This window comes from Staurois parvus, unplaced genomic scaffold, assembly GCF_062004578.1.
Source record: "Staurois parvus isolate SC_StPar_1 unplaced genomic scaffold, SC_StPar_1.0 ptg000294l, whole genome shotgun sequence".
NCBI classification, from domain to species: Eukaryota; Metazoa; Chordata; class Amphibia; order Anura; family Ranidae; genus Staurois; species Staurois parvus.
Window position 1 is genome coordinate 706,719 of NW_028318090.1, and position 21,828 is coordinate 728,546.

General features: G+C 41.8%; 1 protein-coding gene across 1 annotated transcript in view; it reads right to left on the reverse strand.

The window, feature by feature from the left end:
- NDUFS4 (NADH:ubiquinone oxidoreductase subunit S4) overlaps window positions 1-21,828 on the reverse strand; it is a 243,777-nt gene that overhangs the window by 103,904 nt on the left and 118,045 nt on the right. The window lies entirely within an intron of this gene.

Sequence of the window (21,828 nt, forward strand, 5' to 3'; positions counted from 1 at the left end):
GGACATGCTGCTTTGTATCTGTCTGCGCAGCAGAGAGATACAAAGCAGCATGTCTCCCAAATAAAACAGAACACAGCACAAAATGTAAAACACACACAGTACACAACTAACCCTTTGATCACCCCAGATGTTAACCTCTTCCTGCCCAGTGTCATTAGTACAGTGTGCTTTTTATTAGCACTGATCACTGCATTAGTGTCAGTGGGGATGTCAGTGACAGTTTCCACTCAGTGTTAGAATTCCCGCCGCAGTCCCGCTATAAGTCGCTGACCGCCGCTATTACTAGTATAAAAATAAAAATTCCAGTATATATACCACCACTTGTAGATGCTATAACCTTCACGTAAACCAATTAATATACAATTATTGGGAATTGTTTTTTGCAAAGACATGTAGCAGAATACATTTTGGCCTAAATTTAGGAAGAAATTTGATTTTTTTAAATTTTTTTTATTGGATATGTTTTATAGCACAAAGTCAAAAATAGTTTTTTTTTTTCAAATTGTCGGTCTTTTTTGTTAATAGCGCAAACATATTAAAAATACAGAGGTGATCAAATACCACCAAAAGAAAACTCTATTATGGGGAAAGAATTACAAAATTTCATTTATATACAGCGTTGCATGACTGTGCACCACAAAAAATGGCCTGGTCAGGAAGGAGGATAAATCCTCTGGAGGGCAAGTGGTTAACAATTTTTTAAACATGTTTTTCTTTTCATTAACTTTTTTTCACATACTGTTACCAGAGCAATACAGTATTACTATAGTAAAACTGTACTACTCTGAGGAAGTGATCCGGATTTTTTTTTTCTTACACACTAATTGCTTATACCAGTGAATTTCACGGATATAAGTCACCATTTTTACTGAATGAAATGTATTCATTCAGTATTTACTATTGTTGTTATCTGTGATTGGTCACAGCTAACCACATGGTACAGATGGGCTGTGATTGGCCCTGTCAGTACCATGTGATCACTGTAACCAATCACAGAGATGAACACAATACTATACAATGGATGGCATGAATGAATGCCAACCATTGTGTACAATTGTTATGTGATCTGCTGTGACTGATCACAGCAATCACAGAGTATTGGCAGCAGACAATACACTGATCGATCACCCGCCTGACCATCATTTGACAATAGGCTTGGCGGGAACTGCTTTAAGTTTCTTTTTAAAATGTCAATACTCAGGGTGGGCTTTGTGAAGGTGACAAACAGTGTAACACACCTGAGGACTGAGAGTCGGCACTGCTGCTGAATGAGTTCACAAAATACAAAGGCTTCCGTGATTGGGCAGGAGGAGAGGAGGGGGGGGGGGGCAGAGCAACTGCATTTACTCTGCACTTGAAGGAGTTGAGACCAGAAGGTATCTTCCTGGAGGGCCATAAACCTGTAAGATGTAAATAATGGAGATAAGTCCAGGAGGTGGCCATGCATCTTGTTGGATTTAACTCATAGTATGCCTGCACTTTTTACAGAGTAGCTGAATTCCTCGAGCTCATCTTTAGAAATATTTAAACTGATTTTCCAAATAAAATGAACACGGAAAGGCAATGAGGTTTTAGTGATTGGGTTTATATCTACTTTACCAGAAATGTATTAGTGTGACCAGGCCTATTAATCATCATGAAAACAAAGTGGCTTTTCTTGTAACTGGTCTCATCTTACAAATCTTGCTGGAAATGAAAAGTTCATCTGACAGAACAGCCTTTTAAAAAGACTATGTACACTCAATTAATTAAAAAGCTTAGCTTTAAGGGAAACCTGTACAGAGGATATATGTTAACTATAACTATGGACAAGCCCATATGATAATGCCAGATTCAGTGCCTACAATATCTGATCTTTAACAAGCTTGCAGATCTGGAGTTTTGAGCTCTCACTAACTTTAGATAATGTGTGGATATTCTGTGTACACGGACACAGAGCACTAAAGCCAGGTAAGTAACATTTTCAGAAGCAGATCAGAAATTGTAATCTCACAATTGCTCTTAAGACTAGTTTCTTTTAAAGCATCCATTATTTTGATGCCAATGGAATAAAGGTGTAGTAATAAACAAAGCATGTTTCTTGTGTCTGTATTAGATGTCTGAAGTTCTTGTACTAAACCTAAAAACAAAGCCAAAATATTGTTGCTAATTGTATCCCTCATTGTGGAGATTTCCCCTAACTTCGTCTCCTAGTTACCACCACACATTCAGAAGGCGAAGGGAAATCTCAACAGAGATGGATACAAAAAAAAAAAAAAAAAGCCTGATTTTCTGGCACTCAATTTCTCCAAAAGGAAGAAAATGGATTTAGCCACTTTCTAGCCTTTACCTTCTGTTTCAATAATCAATCATGAGGAGGCAAGATATAACTGACTGCAAGAAAACCTATACGCAAAATGTTAAATCTATGCGGACATTAGAAGTGGTAGCTGCATTAGTTTTCTATTTTTCCCCCTCTGTTTCATGTGGTGGTCTGGCCAATAACACACATCCTGTATTAGAGTGCCTCCACTCTGGATGAGTGAGCACATTTGGACAGCAGCATCCAGCACAGCAGTGTCTGGGGAGAAGGGGAGTGTTAGATGTACTAGAAGATTTTAGGATACAGGTTTTACATAATTAAAAACTGATTACTGTAAGCACACTTGTCAGTGTTAAATGCTTTGTCTCAGTACTCTAAACTGCTACATTTGCAGGAGTGCTTGTTTTGATAAAAATACAAGAGACTTATTGGCTGGATCACCAGGCGAAAATAAAGGAAAGAGAGCCTAAAAAAGAAAACCAATACAGCCATCACATCTACAAATTGGTAAGCTGCAACATAATGAATGTTTGCTTTTGGGTTTAATACCATTTTAATTCTTATTCTTTTCAAATGCCTCTTTAATCATTGACATATCTTCTTACACCCACTCTGTATGGACAATATGGTCACCTGCTGACTTGGCACCATCCACCACTTTTGAATAAGACGCAGAAGATGATTCCATTGCAATTTTACTTCAGATACTGCAGTACAGAGGATGTTGTTCTAGTCTTCTGAAGTGTAAGAGGACAATCACTTTTCTAAGCCCTGTCTCTTCGAAGTACCATAGCTGACTGAGGGAATATGGAAAAACAGGGAGAGGTTAGCTAGGACCTAACACTAATCAGGAGGGGAGGAAAGAGGTCAATACCAAATCACATAAGTGAACAAGGTATAGTGGCTTTAAATCACCACTAGAGGTCAACATACTACAGAATAATAACCTGATGAAGGTCAATGCAACACACAAACGTACATACAAGTGGGAAAGACTATTCCAGATTATCTTCAGTACTGGCAACATAACCAAAAATCCAGACATATGGCCATGCCATCCCTTCTAAAAGTTCTTATTCACTAACCTTTCCCTTCACAGAGATTACAAGACCAAATGCCAGGGCTTTTTACGTATGTGACCAGCACTAGAGAGAACCTCCAGCAGCACTATAAATTGGACTGTTACTATAGACTTGAATTAATCTTGGAGTTTAGGTCCACTTTAATGGGTCCGCCCACCTAAATTAATAATTAAGATCTCACTAGAGTACAGCAGGGTGAATCACCTGTCAGACTGTAGAAACGTAATTATCCCAGCAATCTACAATTTGCTGCTTGCAACTGATAATCCTGTGACTGGACATGTCTGCAGAATGATTCTTGTTGTCAATAATAACCACTACACAGTACTAGGCACATGAAAGGGAGACTCTAGTTGCTATTAACAACAAGAGCTGTTCATCCTTCACGGATTTTCATCTAAGTGTTTGATATGCAGCGAGAGGCAACAATCAGCTGCACTACACTTTCACATAACCTATCAGTTTCCTCTCATGAGTGACAGTAATAAACCAGAAGGCCCCTTTCACAGAGGTAATCCGATCAGGTCAGCTGGTCAGCTTTTCAGGTGGACCAGATCAGAAGGTCCATGTACTCCTAATGACAGGCGGGTGTAAACGGACCTGTGTCTACCGCTGGGTCTGCTAAAAAAACAAAACAAAAGGGGGATCTTTCCCCTTTCATTTTTGTACATTGGATGATATCAGAGGGTAGCCAGGTATAAACAGACATCAAAGTCAGTTTACTCCCAGCAACCCATAGAGCAGACCGGGAGCTATCCGTGCCCTCTGTAGAAACTGAGCAGACATGGATCCCCTGATCGGAATGGAATCTGCCCCATGTGAACAGGGCTTAATAGAGGCAGGCAAGCAGTGCAGTAAAAGCATGGAACATGCCTAAAAAAAGTGAGGTGGAGTGGACAACCCACAGGTGGGAAAATTCAATAGTTTTTCAGTAAAATTTCAGCAGATTTTGATCTCAATCTGTAATTATAATACATTTGAAGCAAAAGGGGTCCTTCCTCTTCTCCTGTGGCAGTGGTCAGATCCTGTTCCTGTACTGAACAGCATTCAATTAATGACATGAGGGTGCTGTTCAGTGCAGTACTCTGAGGCCAGGCAGACGGCACAGAAATAGTGGGCTGAAAGATGCTGTAAATTATTCTAGTGGTGCCCTGAAATGAAAATTCTAGACTGAAACAGACATTTTTTTTTTCAAATATATATTTTTAATATATAATTGTATTACATTTTATATATAAATGTAAAAACTTAATATGCTGCACAATAATTTAAAAAAGAACAAACAAAACACGGCCATTATCGGCACAACGTCCATAACCCTATTTTCAGCTGATAATTTTTATTGACTGATATATCGGTGCATCACTACATTATTCCTTGCTCATGACTGGTAACATCTGGTGGTGGAAATGGAACTACTGAGGGGGCACAGGTCCAAACTGAAGGTGAATTTTGAACCTGAAAAAGCTGTTTTTTATTTTTACATCTGCAGCACTTTTCATATATTTTCTCTGCACTTTATAAAATGTGTTTCAATGCATTGTTTGCATATATACATACATACATATACACACATACACTCACCGGCCACTTTATTAAGTACACATTGCTAATGCCAAGAAAATATCCCCCACACCATTACACCACCAGCCTGAACAGTTGATACAAGGCAGGACAGATCCACACTTTCATGTTGTTTATGCCAAATTCTGACCCTACCATCTGAATGTCACAGCAACCAGTCTTCCCATTCTCCTCAGACCTCTGACATCAACAAGGGATTTTTGGTCACACAACTGCGGCTCACTGGATATTTTCTTTTTTGGACCATTCTCTGTAAACCCTGGAGATGGTTGTGCATGAAAATCCCAGTAGATCAGCAGTTTTTTAAATACTCAGACCAGCCCGTCTGGCACCAACAACCATGCCACATTCAAAGTCACTTAAATCCCCTTTCTTCCCCATTCTGATGCTTGGTTTGAACTTCAGCAAGTCGTCTTCACCACGTCTCTATGCCTAAATGCATTGAGTTTGGCTGCCAAGTGATTGGCTGATTGCATTACCAAGCAGTTGAACAGATGTATCTAAAATATCATCCTGGATATCTATACTGACTGGACTGCGTAATGTGTTAGGAACGTAAGGATGCCCTATCGTTTGATGGAAATGAAAATGATCAACCTATAGATGACGGAATGCAGAAGGCTAGTTCATTTTGCTGAAATTTCATTGCAGCAACTCAAAATAGTACTCACTAGTTTGTATGGCCCCCACATGCTTGTATGCATGCCCGACAATGTCGAGGCATGCTCCTAATGAGACGATGGTGTCCTGGGGTATTTCCTCCCAGATCTGGACCAGGGCATCATTGAGCTCCTGCATAGTCTGAGGTGCACCCTGGCAGCGTCGGATGGACTGAAACACAATATCCCAGAGGTGTTCTATTGGATTTAGGTCAGGCGAGCGTGGGGACCATTCAATAGTATAAATTCCTTCATCCTCCAGGAACTGCCTGCATACTCTCGCCACATGAGGCCGGGTATTGTCGTGTACCAGGAGGAACCCAGGACCCACTGCACCAGCATAGGGTCTGACAATGGATCCAAGGCTTTCATCCCGATACCTAACGGCAGTCAGAAATGCCATTGTCTAGCCTGTAGAAGTCTATGCATCCCTCCATGGATATGCCTCCACAGACCATCACAGACCCACCACCAAAACGGTCATGCTGAACGATGTCACATGCAGTATAATGTTCTCCACGACTTCTCCAGACCCTTTCATGTCTGTCACATGTGCTCAGGGTGAACCTGCTCTCATCTGTGAAAAGCACAGGGGGCCAGTGGCGGACCTGCCGATTCTGGTGTTCAATGGCAAATGCCAAATGAGCTCTATGGTGCCAGGCAGTGAGCACAGGGCCCACTAGAGGACGTCGGGCCCTCAGGCCACCCTCATTAAGTCGTCTGTTTTACATTCACACAAGTGGCCTGCTGGAGGTAATTTTGTAGGGCTCTGGCAGTGCTCATCCTGTTCCTGCTTGCACAAAGGAGCAGATACCGCTCCTGCTGATGGGTTAGAGACCTTCTATGGCCCTGCCCAGCTCTCCTAGAGCAGCAAACCTTGTGGCAATGGCACGTATTGATGTGCCATCCTGGAGGAGTTGGACTGTCCAGCTCTCCTAGAGTAACTGCCTGTCTCCTGGAATCTCCTCCATGCTCTTGAAACTGTGCTGGGAGACACAGCAAACCTTCTGGCAATGGCTCGTATTGATGTGCCATCCTGGAGGAGTTGGACTGCCTGTTCAACCTCTGTATGGTCCAGGTATTGCTTCATGCTACCAGTAGTGACACCGACCCTAGCCTAACCAATCATGCTTTGTGGGTTGTCTCACTGTTGCCCATCTAGTGCACCTGTTGTTAATTTCATACAGATTTATTGTGCTCCCCAATTAAATAAAGTACCTAAGGGAGATTGGAAGCAGCAATTAAATTTTTGGTAAGAAATGAGTACTGTCAGGAATTGCGGCGGAGCACAGGTCGGCGCATGCGCAGAACGCCGAGGAGCATTAGCCGACGGGCACTAGGACATAGGCAACGGCCGCGCATGCACACTCGCGATCGCGGACACGTGCCTGGCACCAATGACAATGATATTTAAACCAGCCCTGTGCAGACTCAAGTTGCCGTATGGTCTTCGTTCCTTGTCCCCTGCTGATCTGTTCCTGAGAGATATCCCTTGTTGCCAACCCTGCTTGATCCTGGTTCCTGTTGACTTCTCCTGCCCTGACCTCTGGCTCGTTTGACTACTCTTCTGCCTACTCCTGATTGCTTGACCTCCTGTTGCTGAACCTGGCTTGTAACCCGACTATTCTCTGCCTGCTGCTCTGTACCATCCTGACTCCGCTGTGACTGATCTGGCCCGTCTGACTACGCTATACCTGCACTGTTATCCATCCATCCATCCTGCACGGATCCAGTCCCCCTGCCCGGGCCTGCCAGCCTCTTCACATCAGGCTCTCTTCCATTACATACCTCTGGCGGTTTCCTCTGCCACAGTTGGGTGCACTCAGGGGTCGTGACCTGGTCTCGGTCTGCTCCAAGTCCATCCCCACCATCAGGGGCCCTGGTGAATAAGCAGACTGGGGCTTAGACTCCGCGTCCTGGGGATTCCCTTTCTGTGGATCACTAGAGGTACCGCCGGGCGGTGCATGACAAGTACTCTCCTTAAAAAGTGTATAATCGTAATGTAAAAATACATTCTCAGTATAGTTTGTAAATACATATGTGCACCTGGCAGCCATATTGCCTGTAGCAGGCTTTACTTCTTAGTCGTGCAGCACTATGACTGTGCCTCTGTGCTAATTGCATTGCAATGATCTCCCTGTACACAATATTATCTGAAGTGCCATAAAACTGAACTAAATGGAAAAAATATTAAGCTGTGAACAATGTAGGCTTTTTATTGCAATGTCTCTTCTGCAACAAAGTACACTGACCTGCCCGTTTGCAATCCTCTGCAGAATGTACACTGAGCTTCACATGTGCAGCTCAGCTAACAATCCAGCACACAGCCAGGGTGCCATAAAGAATGCATTCCTGTGCAATCATGGGAGTGACATCATTCAATGGCAGCCAATCAAACAGTTGCAGACTGGTATCCAGAAGAACCCAGTGAAAAGATGCCAGCGTGGGACCTTGCGGGCATCAGACCATTGGAACTAACATAAGTATTTGTGCCTTTAGTTCCTTTAACTACATTCCTGATTTCTTCTAAACAGTTATTCAACAGGGATGCTGATTACAAGTTTTAACATAGATAGCCAGTAATAAAAGAATCTGTGTAAAACATAAAGAAATGCTGATCTCGCATCAAAACAACTGGCAGGTAAAATGGCCAATAAAGACAAAACGTGTTCATTGAAAACATATTACTCTACATCGTAACTACTGGTAGCTTCTACATCTAAAACTCATTCAAAGCGAGGGGGTAATAGTGCTTTAGCCCCCATAATAGGGATTATTATGTTCTAGGTCAAGTCTAGACTGTACTTCCAAGTGCGAAGGGATTCCTAGGGCTATGCATAAAATGTATAAATATAATGTGGGAAAAATCAAAGGAAAATCGTAAAATTATATTCTGTAATGGAGTCACTTTAGATCAGGACTGGGCAATTCCTGTGATCTGGTACAGTACTTGATGTATATATAGAAGAATAGCATGTATTTACCAAGGACAATGGACGCACGTTTTCTGGTTTCATGAATGTACCTTCTGGTTCCTAAATTAGGCTGACCCATTTTGAATCACTATGATTTACCCATCCTTCTCCTAAGTGCAATGTTCAGCAATAAAGTGTCTCTGGAAATGTAAAAAAATGTTAGCAACTGTTTTTCTTCCTGTGTTATTACTGAGAACACAGCTTACCAATTTAAAGACTTGTGTCCCTAAGGTTATTAGTTAACCACAAAGCTCAACCCAAGCATAAAAAAACAGCCCAGCATGCGATTTCCCGCCGCCCTTGCTATGACCTTTGTCCTGACCTGTGAGGACCACCCTCTCTGGTCATTATCTGAGCTGCATGCTTGCCAAATACAAAGGTCTACAAAGTTCTGAACAGCTCAAGGACATGGTGCATTAATAATTTGTCACTGCGCTTCTGTCTGAGACAACCACTTTCTCCATCAGCGACTCCCACAAACCATCAAGTAATCAAATCTGTGACTCACTACCCTCTGGCTGGATGGAGATAACATATCAGAAGAGGGGTGAAACGTGGCAACCTTTCCACTCCACTGGCACCAAAAGACAAGTGAGAACAATATTTTGCTATGTCACTTTCTTCTGACAACTTCCCAAGGCTTTCCTCTAAGGTTCATTCACAGGAAGATGGCAAGGACTACGCTGAAAACAGCCAATAAGAAATCGTCCTACACCGAGCCTAATTCTTTTTTCCTCCCTCACAGCTTCATTACTCCATAGTGTATTCTGGGGTCATCCAAGGATGAATTAGGCTGTAATCATTCATATGAAAGATAAAACTTGTACGATTGAGATAGCAATGAAACAGCAGCAGTGAAAAAGATGTGTCTGACAAACAATAAAGAGAACCAGTTCTCAGAGTTAACAGAGATATTAGAGATAGGAAAGTGCTGTCAATGAAAATAGCTGAAGAAAGTGTTTTGTTCTACATGTAAAACATTCACCTATTCAGTTACTATGAAAACACTTCTAGATGGTCAGAAGAGATGACAGAAAAGGAAAACAGGAAAAAGTTAAATTGTAAGCTCTGCAGGATCAAGCATTTAGGGGCATATGATTTAAAGAGCTTACTACAATTTTGATTCCCAAACCCTGGTTCCTCATTTTTTCTACAACTCTTTAAGGTCTACTGTATAATCAAATATAGATAGGGGTTAAAGGTGTTTATATTGGCATAGTTGCTTAGTGGTTAGCACTTCTACCTTGCAGCACTGGGGGTCCTTGGTTTGAATGCTGAGAGTCACAGACAGGACTTTATATGTATGATACTTGCATGTTCACACTCTGCTAGTGTGGCTTTCCTCTGGGTACTCCCATATTTCGAAGACATGCTGGTAGGTTTATTCATTTCTGTCCAAATTGGCCTAGTGTATGTGTGCATGTAGGATAGAGACCTTAGATTGTACGCTCCTTGAGGGCAGGGATTGATGTGGTTTCACCGAGATTGCTTTGTTTTGTTTAATTGTTTTTACACTAATCACCCTGATGCAAAAAAAATATCCAAATTTGTAGCATGAAAATGTCCACATGGCTTAACCACACTGCATTGTGGTGGCTCATTGCTTATTCAGATTAAGTATCTAATCGGAAAGGAGGCCTCAATGTGATACTCATTGCACTGTATATTGATGAATGAGATAAAGCCAAAGGGTGGTTTCTGCACGGCACAGAAAACCAAGTTGAGGTCCAAAGGTAGTACAGGGCACTCCAAGGGGGCTAAAAAGTGGTTCTAAAGGTTTTAAGGGTTTTTTTTTTACCTTCATGCATTGTACGCATGAAGGTAAAAAAAAAAACCTTCAGAGCCCGATCTCAGTACAGTGATATGCACAGGAGACTTGGCTTTCCCAGGCCTCTCCCTCATTGGCTTAGACACAGACCAATAATTCCTGCTGCTGTCAATCACAGCCTGTGAGGAGGGAGCAGGGGGTGGGGCTGAACCCGCTCTGCTGTGTCTTATGGACGCAGCTGGGGATGAGCACATACCAGTACCTCCATAGCAAACGGCTTTCTATGGGGGCACTGCTCAGGGGGGAGGAGCCAGAATCCCAGAATCGCTGGTGGGGAACCCAGAGGGGGGTTGGGGCTGCTGTATTAAAAACCATTGCACAGAGCATGTCAGTATGACATGTGTTATGTGTTATTAAAAAAAAAAAAAAAAAAAAAAATGAGGCTTTAGTATCACTTTAATGAGATATACCATGTTTTTTCTTTTTTTAAACAAAGGAAAGCAAAGCCAGAGGCCTTTAAAAAAGAAAGGACAGAGGTACAGAGAAATTTCTGGGACAGAAGTGCCTGTGTTCACACTAGGCAAAAAATTTTTTTTCAGGCGTGATAATGTATCTTCTTATAGAGTTTTTTTTAAGGTTTTTAGCAAGGCAGGAATCACAGAATTCGAAACCCCTCTCTCCTTTAACACCTGGATTTCAACTGCTTTGCTGTTAAAGGCAGAGACTGAGAAGCATGATGGAATAGAGAGGGGGGCCAGCAAGCCATCAATCATGATCAACTGGTCAACCGCGGGGAACCGACACGTCAATCGTGACCACAGCTCTGCCTCCCCCCAGCCTTGGCTGCTCTCATGTTACCTGCAGCAGACAGCAGGAGGCAGCACACTGCTGGATAGAGGGCGGGAGCTGCTCAGTGATTGGTTGCTAGGCAGTCCTAGCAACCAATCACCAGTCTGGTATTATGAACTCTGGCAGCTCCCACTCCCACCCAGTATTGGGGCTGTCTTCTGATCTCCGCTCTGCTCTACACACATTGGCAGGTAGGAAGTGCTACCTACGTGTGGGTGAGTTGACACAGGAGACACTGTGGGAGGGGAGGGCAGGGGAGACACTGTGGGGGGTGGGGGAGAAGAGACACTGTGGGGGGTGGGGCAGAAGAGACACTGTGGGGGGTGGGGCAGAAGAGACACTGTGGGGGGTGGGGCAGAAGAGACACTGTGGGGGGTGGGGCAGAAGAGACACTGTGGAGGGGGGGCTGAAGAGACACTGTGGAGGGGGGGCTGAAGAAACACTGTGGAGGGGAGGGCAAGAGAGACACTGTATGAGTGGGCAGAGGAGACACTGTTGGATGAGGAAGCAGAGGACACTGCTATGGGGCAGGGTGGAGAACACTACATAGTTGGGGTGGGGGGGCGGATGATGTGAAGGGGGGCAGAGGACACAGATTTGGGGGTACAGCATGCTACTGGGGGGGGAGGGGGCAGAGGATATGACAGTGGGGGGACTGTGGTTTGAAGGGGGGGCAGATGACACTGCTTTTGGGAGGGGGGGTACAGGACACTACCCACCAACCCCCTCCCCCCCGGGATCTTTGCTTTACTCCATGTTGTCCAGGTAGATCTCAACCTCTGAAAAGTTGCCTTCTCCTGGAATAGAGGGTCCTGAGATAGCAGACCTGGCCAGCTGGGAAGCGGCAAGGGGTCGACTGCTAAAAGTCAAAGTATGTCTGTGTAGCAGGCTCTTCTGGGCCAGTTTGGTGCAATTCGAATTACCATCCTTTCCACTTGCTCTACACTAAGCTAAGGGTAAAGGTCCATCACCTTCAGACATTAGCACAGAACTGAGGATTCACGGAGTGCGGTAGGACTATTGGGGAGGCAACCAGGGGGCATTTCCTCCAAAGTTTTGCCAGTGTCCAATCACCTGAAGGTACATGCCTATAACCCACAGTGTATGAATATTATTCCTGTGTCCTTTACTGTACGATTAGGATCATATAATGCCATCTTTTGTTATCTCTTGTTGCTAGGTTCTGAAAAAGGGCTGCCTTACATCATGAACATCTTACTCTGCTCATGGGTAATCCTGCACTCACATACAACCGAGATCCAGGCTTTACTGAAGACCAATAAAACTAGGATGAAAATATGGCACTTCTACAGATCATTATGACCCCAGTTACCTTTAAGTCCCAAATGACTAGTTGTGGTGACTTGCGGTCTTTGGGAATTACCTAGCCCTCAAAAACCAAAAAAGTACTATAACCTATTCATGACCACAATATGACTTTAAAATGTTATATACCCTTTGCTGTAAAAATTTTATTTTTCAGCAGGAACTAAAAACCTGCAGTTATGTGTTCCTAGTTTTCAGCCCACCTCTCAATCAGAAAAAAAAAAGTTAAGCTTGGTATACATTATTGAATGTCAAACAAAAATATGTACAAAAATCCTTTGTAAAATTCTCTGATTGTTTGAATGTCGCTTGTCTCAGCATATGAGCACCAACGCGCCACAGCATAAACCCGTGACTGCTGTGTCCAGTACTCGGTACCTGGCCCCTGTACGTTGGCAGGGGTATCATGTGATTGCTATTACCAATCATCGCGATCACATGATTACATGCAAGTAAAACTGTCATGAATAGCTTCTATACCTTTTACCATGTGATTAGCTGAAGCCAATCACAGCATCACAACAGTAAGCCAGCTGTCATGAATGAAAGCCATTAATGACAGATAAACCTATTGCTTATAACAACAAAGAAAACAAAATCCCTGATATCCCCCCCCCCCCCCCCCCCCCCCCAAGTGTCACAATGGTGAACTGAGCTACTCTGATTACAGTATGTAAAATAAAAAAAAAGGTTTTATAAAATTAAATAAAAAATATATTTTTTAAAATACATACAGTCATCAGTCAGTATCCCTGATCATCGCCACACCAGTCATATGATGTTGTACTGGTGACAGTATGTAAAAACAAGAAAAATTATTTAATTTCCTAATGTTCCAAAAAATTGTGAAAAAAAAATTACAACTCACCATGCCTCTTACTGTCTACTTTCCAAAAGGGAGTCATTCAAGGGGTATGTGTACTGTCCTGGCATTTTGGGGCCTGATTTGGGGCATTTTTAACAGAAATGTAGAGGAATACATTTTGGCCTAAAATTAAGAATTATTTGCAAAATATTATAGCAGAAACTAAGAAAAACAGGTTTTTTTTTTTTACAACAGTTTTGGTATTTCGACTAGCAAAAAACAAATAGCAAAAAAAAAAAAAAAAAGTGGTGATCGAATATCACCAAAACTAAGCTCTATGTTTGAGAAAAAACTATATAAATTTTATTGGGGTACAGTGTTGCATGACTGAGCAGTTGTCAGTTAAAGTAGTGCAGTGCTGAATAGCAAACAAATTTCTGGTCATGAAGGGGCAAAACCTTCCAGAGGTCAAGTGGATAATTTGGTCTACACATCTAATCTTCAAAAAAATAAAAAATCATGGCAGTGCTTGAAAATAGTATGTATATGTGGGTCACCACCAAAGAAAATCGGTAGTAATAGTTTGAATCCCACAGAATTGGTAGTAAGCTAGAGAGTTATGAAGACTGAATGTGAGTTTTTCTATATTAAAAATGCATTTACCGCCATTTTATTCATATGTTTTCTACACACAAGACTGTGAACTGAGCACTGATCAAAGGTAAAAACAGCCCACTGCTCCAGTCATGAGGGGACAGAAAGCCTTTTCTATTGACTGTACCAAAGTTAGTATTTACAAAGTGAGGTAAAAACAATATTTGTTGTTTTCATTTCTTAAAGAGTTCAGCTTGACCCAGAGGCGACCAGAAGAAAGCTGAATAATGTGTTACATTAGTGCCCAAGCGGACAAAACAAACCTCAACTCACAGGGTTAGGAAGGTGTCCACACTTGTTTTGACCTGTGTAAAAAAAAATAACTGTGATTGGATAATGCGAGCATAATGGGATCTAGTGCTTTAAAGACGCCAATTGCTTTGCTACTCAACTTTCACTGAGTTTATCCAATTAGGAGAGATCTGTCACAGTTCACACTGTACAGCTTGACAAAGAACATATTAACATGCACAAACACTAAAAGGCGACAAAGCAAAACAAAGGACCCCAGCATGTATAGGTCAGTAATTACTGTAATGTCTTTGGTAAACCACACTTTGGTGACATGTCTCATTCAACACTTGGCTAAATGTATATACTTCCAGATTTGTGGTCATGGTCTTAAAGGAAAATGACACGTACACAGTATTAAATGTGTGGGCTAGCACAATAAAAAATACACCTTAAAGATTACCCAAGTGCAAGCCAACAGTGATAATGCCTCCCTGCCTACTACGTTTTTTCTTTTTTAGTACTCCATCTGCTCTGACAGTGCCTGCTGTTGAATATCGCATCCATCTTGAATAAGGGCAGGCGATTTGTATAACTTTTCAAAACCTTTTACAATCTCCAAGTGGGCTTTCAAGTATTTTGCACTAAGAGGAAGCTTCCATCTAGCCACTCTGCCATAAAGCCCAGATCGGTGGAGGGCTGCAGTGATGGTTGTCCTTCTGGAACTTCATCACATGTCCACACAGGATCTTTGGAGCTCAGTCAGAGTGACTATTTAGTTCTTGGTCACCTCTCTTACCAAGACCTTTCTCCTCTGATTGCTCAGTTTGGCGGGGCGACAAGCTCCTGGAAGAGTCCTGGTTGAGCCAAACTTCTTCCATTTGAGAAATATGGAGGCCACTGTGATCTTGGGAATCTTTAGTGCAGCAGGGAATTTTTCATAGTCTTTCCTCCTGCCTTGCAGTTATCCTGTCTCTGAACTTTGCAGGCAGTTTCTTTTGATCTCATGGCTCTGATACAGTATGCATTATCAGCTGTGAGGCCTTTTAAAGAGAGATGTGTGCCAGCCCAAATCATGTCCAATCAATTTAATTTACTACAGGCAGACTCCAATCAAGATGATGAAACATCTCAGCAACATTCAAGCGAAATGGGAGGCACCTGAGCTAAATTTCAAATGTTGTTTCAAAGGGTCTGAATACTTATGCCAAAGTGATACTTCAGTTTTTTTTATTTTTAACAAATTCAGATATGTCTAAATTTCTGTTTTCATTTTGTCATTATAAGGTACTAAGTGTAAATTAACCACTTACTCTCCGGAAGATTTACCCCCCCTTAATGACCAAGCCTTTTTTGCTATTCGGCACTGTGCTATTTCAACTGGTTGCGTGGTCATGCATTGCTGTACCCAAACAAAATGTATGTCCATTTTCACACAAATAGAGCTTTCTTTTGGTGGTATTTGATCACCAATGGGTTATTATTTGTGATATAAATGAAAAAAGGCCGAAAATATTGAAGAAAAAAAAAATATATATATAGTAAACTCAAAGTTAGTCATACATTTATGGAAACATTTATTCTGCTACATGTCTTCGGTTAAATAAAAAAAAAAATCCCAATACAGGTATAGTAATTGGTTTGTATGAAATTTATAGCGTCTACAAACTAGTGTGTGTGTATATATATACATACATACACAGTATCTCCCGTATACAGCCCTCACATTTTTGGAAATATTTTATTCTATCTTTTCATGTGACAACACTGAAGAAATGACACTTTGCTACAATGTAAAGTAGTGAGTGTACAGCTTGTATAACAGTGTACATTTACTGTCCCCTCAAAATAACTCAACACACAGCCATTAATGTCTAAACCACTGGCAACACAAGTGAGTACACCCCTAAAGTGATAATGTCCAAATTGGGCCCAATTAGCCATTTTCCCTCCCAATGTCATGTGACTCCTTAGTGTTACAAGGTCTCAGGTGTGATTGGGGAGCGGGTGTGTTAAATTTGGGGTTATCACTCTCAATGGAAGTTCAACATGGCACCTCACTGCAAAGAACTCTGAGGATCTGAAAAAAAGAATTGTTGCTCTACATAAAGATGGCCAAGGCTATAAGAAGATTGTCAAGACCCTGAAACTGAGCTGCAGCACGGTAGCCAAGACCATACAGCGATTTAACAGGACAGGTTCCACTCAGAACAGGCCTCAGCATTGTCAATCAAAGAAGTTGAGTGCATGTGCTCAGCATTATATCCAGAGGTTTTCTTTGGGAAATAGATGTACGAGTGCTGCCAGCATTTCTGCCGAGGTTGAAGGGGTGGGGGGTCAGCCGGTCACTGCTCAGACCATATGCCGCACACTGCATCAAATTGGTCTGCATGGCTGTCATCCCAGAAGGAAGCCTCTTCTAAAGATGATGCACAAGAAAGTTTGCTGTTGACAAGCAGACTAAGGACATGGATTACTGAAACCATGTCCTGTGGTCTGATGAGACCAAGATAAACTGATTTGGTTCAGATGGTGTCAAGCGTGTGTGGTGGCTACCAGGTGAGGAGTACAAAGACAAGTGTGTCTTACCTACAGTCAAGCATGGTGGTGGGAGTGTCATGATCTGGGGCTTCATGAGTGCTGCCGGCACTGGGGAGCTACAGATCATTGAGGGAACCATGACTGCCAACATGTACTGTGACATACTGAAGCAGAGCATGATCCCCTCCCTTCGAAGACTGGGCCGCAGGGCAGTATTCCAACATGATAACGACCCCAAACACACCTCCAAGACGGCCACTGCTTTGCTAAAGAAGCTGAGGGCAAAGGTGATGGCCAAGCATGTCTCCAGACCTAAACCCTATTGAACATCTGTGGGGCATCCTCAAATGGAAGTTGGAAGAGTGCAAGGTTTAACATCCACCAGCTCTGTGATGTCGTCATGGAGGAGTGGAAGAGGACTCCAGTGGCAACCTGTGAAGCTCTGGTGAACTCCATGCCCAAGAGGGTTAAGGCAGTGCTGGAAAATAATGGTGGCCACACAAAATATTGACACTCTGGGCCCAGTTTGGACATTTTCACTTAGGGGTGTACTCACTTGTGTTGCCAGCGGTTTAGACATTAATGGCTGTGTGTTGAGTTATTTTGAGGGGACAGCAAATTTACACTGTTATACAAGCTGTACACTCACTACTTTATATTGTAGCAAAGTGTCATTTCTTCAGTGTTGTCACATGAAAAGATATAATACAATATTTACAAAAATGTGAGGGGTGTACTCACTTCTGTGAGATACTGTATATATATATATATATATATATATATATATATATATATATATATATATAAAAATATATATACACACACACCCCTCAAAAAAATTATATGAAACACTTCCCAATGTCAATGCCAATCAAGCTCTATGGTGCTAGGCAGTGAGTACAGGGCCCACTAGAGGATGTCGGGCCCTCAGGCCACCCTTATGAAGTCTGTTTCTGATTGTTTGGTCAGAGACATTCACACCAATGGCCTGCTGGAGGTCATTTTGTAGGGCTCTGGCAGTGCTCATCCTGTTCCTCCTGGCACAAAAGAGCAGATACTGGTTTTGCTGATGGGTTAAGGACCTTCTAAGGCCCTGTCCAACTCTCTTAGAGTAAATGCCTGTCTCCTGGAATCTCCTTCATGCTCTTGAGACTGTGCTGGGAGACACAGCAAACCTTCTGGCAATGGCACGTACTGATGTGCCATCCTGGAGGAGTTGGACTGCCTATGCATTTTCTGTAAGGTCCAGGTATCACCTCATGCTACCAGTAGTGACACCGACCGTAGCCAAATGCAAAACTAGTCAAAAAAGAGTAGGGAAAAAAATTCCAGTGGCCTCCACCTGTAAAACCATTCCTGTTTTAGGGGTCGTCTCGTTGTTGCCTGTTGAGTGTGCCTGTTGTTAATTCATTAACACCAAAGCAGCTGAAACTGATTAAAAACCCCCTCTGCTACTTAACTGACCAGATCAATATCGCAGGAGTTTAATTGACTTGATGCTATACTCTAATTAAAAAGTGTTCCTTTTTTTGAGCAGTGTATATTGGAATTTACGCAGCTTTTACTTTCTGACTGCCTATCACATTTCTTGAGGTGCTAAAATGCCAGGGCAGTAAAAAAAAAACCCCAAATTACCATTTTTTTGGAAAGTAGACACCCCAAGGAATTTGCTGAGAGGCATATTGAGTATATGGAAAATTTTATTTTTTGCCACAAATTTTTGAAAAATGACAATTTTTTTTTGTCAGTTAAATGATATATTTCTCACAAATGCCATGGGAATATGTGGAACAACAACCCAAAACACAGTCTGCTACTTCTCCCGAGTATGGGCACACCACACGTGAGAGACTTTTTGGCAGCCTATCTACATACACGCCCCCAAAATCCAATGAACACCTCCAGGCTTCCAAAGGACAAATTTCCTCATATCACTTCTTCACTACCTACCACAATTTTGGAGGCCCTAAAATGCCAGGATAGTACAAACACCCCCCCCCCCCAAATGACCCCTTTTTGGAAAGCAGACACCCCAAGGAATTTGATAAACGGCATGGTGAGTATTTTGCAGATATTTTGTCACAAGGTTTTGAAAAAGAATAAAAGAAAATAAAAAAATAAATTTTTGTTTTCTTTCTTCGTTTTCCAAAAACTTGTGGCAACAAATGAGATAGACAAAATACTCACCATGCCTCTTAGCACATACCTTGAATTACTTTTCAAAAAGGGGTCATTTGGGGGGGTGCTTCTACTATCCTGGCATTTCAGGTCCAACATTACAAGCTTATGCCAGACATCACCCACTCTTCCAACCACTTGCAGACCAAGCCTTTTCTGATACTTTTTGTTTACTTGAAAATTACTTTAAACCCCCAAACATTATATTTTTTAAAGCAGAGGTAGAGAATAAAATGGTGGTTGTTGAAATTTTTTATGTCACACAGTATTTGCAGAGATTTTTCAAATGCAATTTTTTTGAAAAAGTACACTTTTCAGAATTATAATGCACAAAAACATAATATATTGCCAAATTGTTTGATAGAATATAAAAGATGATGTTGCGCTGAGTAAATGGAGACCAAACATGACGTTTTAAAATTGCGCAAGCCCGTGTAAGGACGACAAACCACGTAAATTTGTAATATCCATATGTGAAGCTTTTTAAAAGCCTTTACAGGTTACCACTTTAGAGTTACACAAGAGGTCTAGTGCTAAAATGACTGCCCTCGATCTGACGTTCGTGGTGCTACCTCACATGCATGGTGCAATCTCTGTTTGCATACCGCCATGGGACTGCCGCTTGCGTTTGCTTTTGCGCGCGAGCACGGGGGTGGGGGTGGAATTAATTTTTTTTTGCTTTTTTAAATTATTTTTGCACTGTAGCTTTCATTTTTTTTTGCTTGGAAGGCGGCGGGAGGGGTGGGAGAGTCCCTGCCCACTGCTTGTTAAAGCGATCCAGCAGCTAGCATTGTTTTCACATGAAATCCAACCGCCAGCTGAAAAAAACGATACCAGTATGACACCTGTAGCTAAAGGCATCATCCCGGTATAACCACTCAAAGTCCAGCAAAGTACCAGTACACTGCTGGTCCATGTTGAGCATATATGTAACAGCAGAGAACACGGGCATATGATGAATTGGGTCTGTGGACCAATATGACTGCAATTCATTCTTTTTTGTAATGCCCATGTTGAGGGTTAGGCCTAAAAAAGTTTTAGATTTACAAACTGTAATAGGTTTCAATTGTCTGGCAAGAGCTGAATTTAGGTGCGTGGTGATGTATTGTTGTGTATAAATTGCTTTGGCCCATAATCAATTGATACAAATCTTCTGTAAAAAACAGCGGGGCTAAACGCTAGTGCTGGCAGCGAACGGGGCTGATCCTGCCAACACTGCGTTTTTGGGGACACTATACAAAGGTGGCACAAGCATAATTCTGTCCAGGATCAATATATTGATCTGTACAAACACTATACTAGTAATGACGAGTGCGATAGTGTGCGGGCAGTCTAACGCTAGCTGACCCTGGCTGGGAGAGGCGCTAACTGACCCTGACGCTATCTGATGTCGCTAGTGGCAGTAATACAGTGATCAATTAAAAATTTTATATATTGACACTGTACTAATGGCACTGGCTGGGTGACAGGGTGATCAAAGGGTTAATAGGGGCCATCAAAGCGTTAAATGTGCTAATCTAACGTGTGCATGTAAAATGTACTTAGTGCCGTGGTCGTTCTTCTCTCCCTGGACAGTATAGAGGGGCAGTTGGGGGCGCACGCATTTGCATGCGCACCCGGAAAAAGAAAGCAACTTAAGATTATGTCGCTTTGCCCAGAGCCGCCGTTCAACTGCACATTGTTAGCGGGCAGCAAATAATTGAAAAAAAAAAAATTCTTAAACTTTTTTTTAAATTATTTTTTTTAAATACTTTCAGCAGAGTTCTGCATTTTTACCATAGTAACATTGTACTACTCAGGGGAGGGGGGGTGTGATCAGAGATTTTTTTTTCTTTTTTTACACTTTGCAATGAAGCTTGCTTTGAACTGTCATGAATGTGTTAAGTTCATGACAGTTCAATATAATGATCTGTGATTGGCTCCAGCTGGTCACATGGTAAAAGGTGTTGTGGTTGGCCCCATGTGTCATGTGAGAGCTGTGGACCAATCACAGTTCTCCAGGAACAGAAGGAAAGCTTTTATGTATCAGATTGATGCATAAAAGCTTTGTTGTCATTGTGATCATGTGTGGTCACAGCAGAAGTGGGGGTAGTCCTGTAGCTGCCGCCCGTCCGCAGTGCTTTTGGGGTGGCCAGAAAGTTAATGGAAAAAAATGAATTTTAGACAAATGTACAAAACAAAACAAAATAAAAAAAAAAGTGAAGGGGGTCTGAATATTTATATTATATATGCTTGTTGCCTAGAAATGTATACTATGACAGTCTGGGTTATTTTTTAGCCATAAAAAATTCAGGGGAAGAGATACTAATTCTCCCAAATACAGTAATGCCAACAAATTAAGGCAATCCCTCTAATATGCAAGCACTTTTTCTTTTTTAAAATCAAAAATTCAATTAGTAAATATTACACCTTAAAATCAATAAGTATAAAAATTTAGTTAGGTTAAAAAAAAAGGGAGAAAGGATCTAACTCATTAAATATAAATAAAATAAATAAATGGAAGAAAGAACACAAAGCATTTGTTCATTATTATTGTTATAAAACTGATTAGCTGCAGTCTTTTGACAGATGTGTAACTTACCGAACGCCCTCTAGTGGCAATTCCTATTGACAACCAATACCAAACTTTTACAGGTGCCCATGCATTATAAAATGCCCAGGGACTACAGAAGTATGTTTTATATACATTGTATACAGTGCCTCGGTACATAAGAAAAAAGTGCACGCATTTAGTGCTATTTTCAGAAAACCCGCCATATTATAAAGGAGAATACAAAGAACTGGTTATACACAGAGCTCCTGCACATTCAAAACACCAGACAGACATAAAAGACACAAGTTAATGCAGCTTTGTAATCATTAAAGCGTCAGATC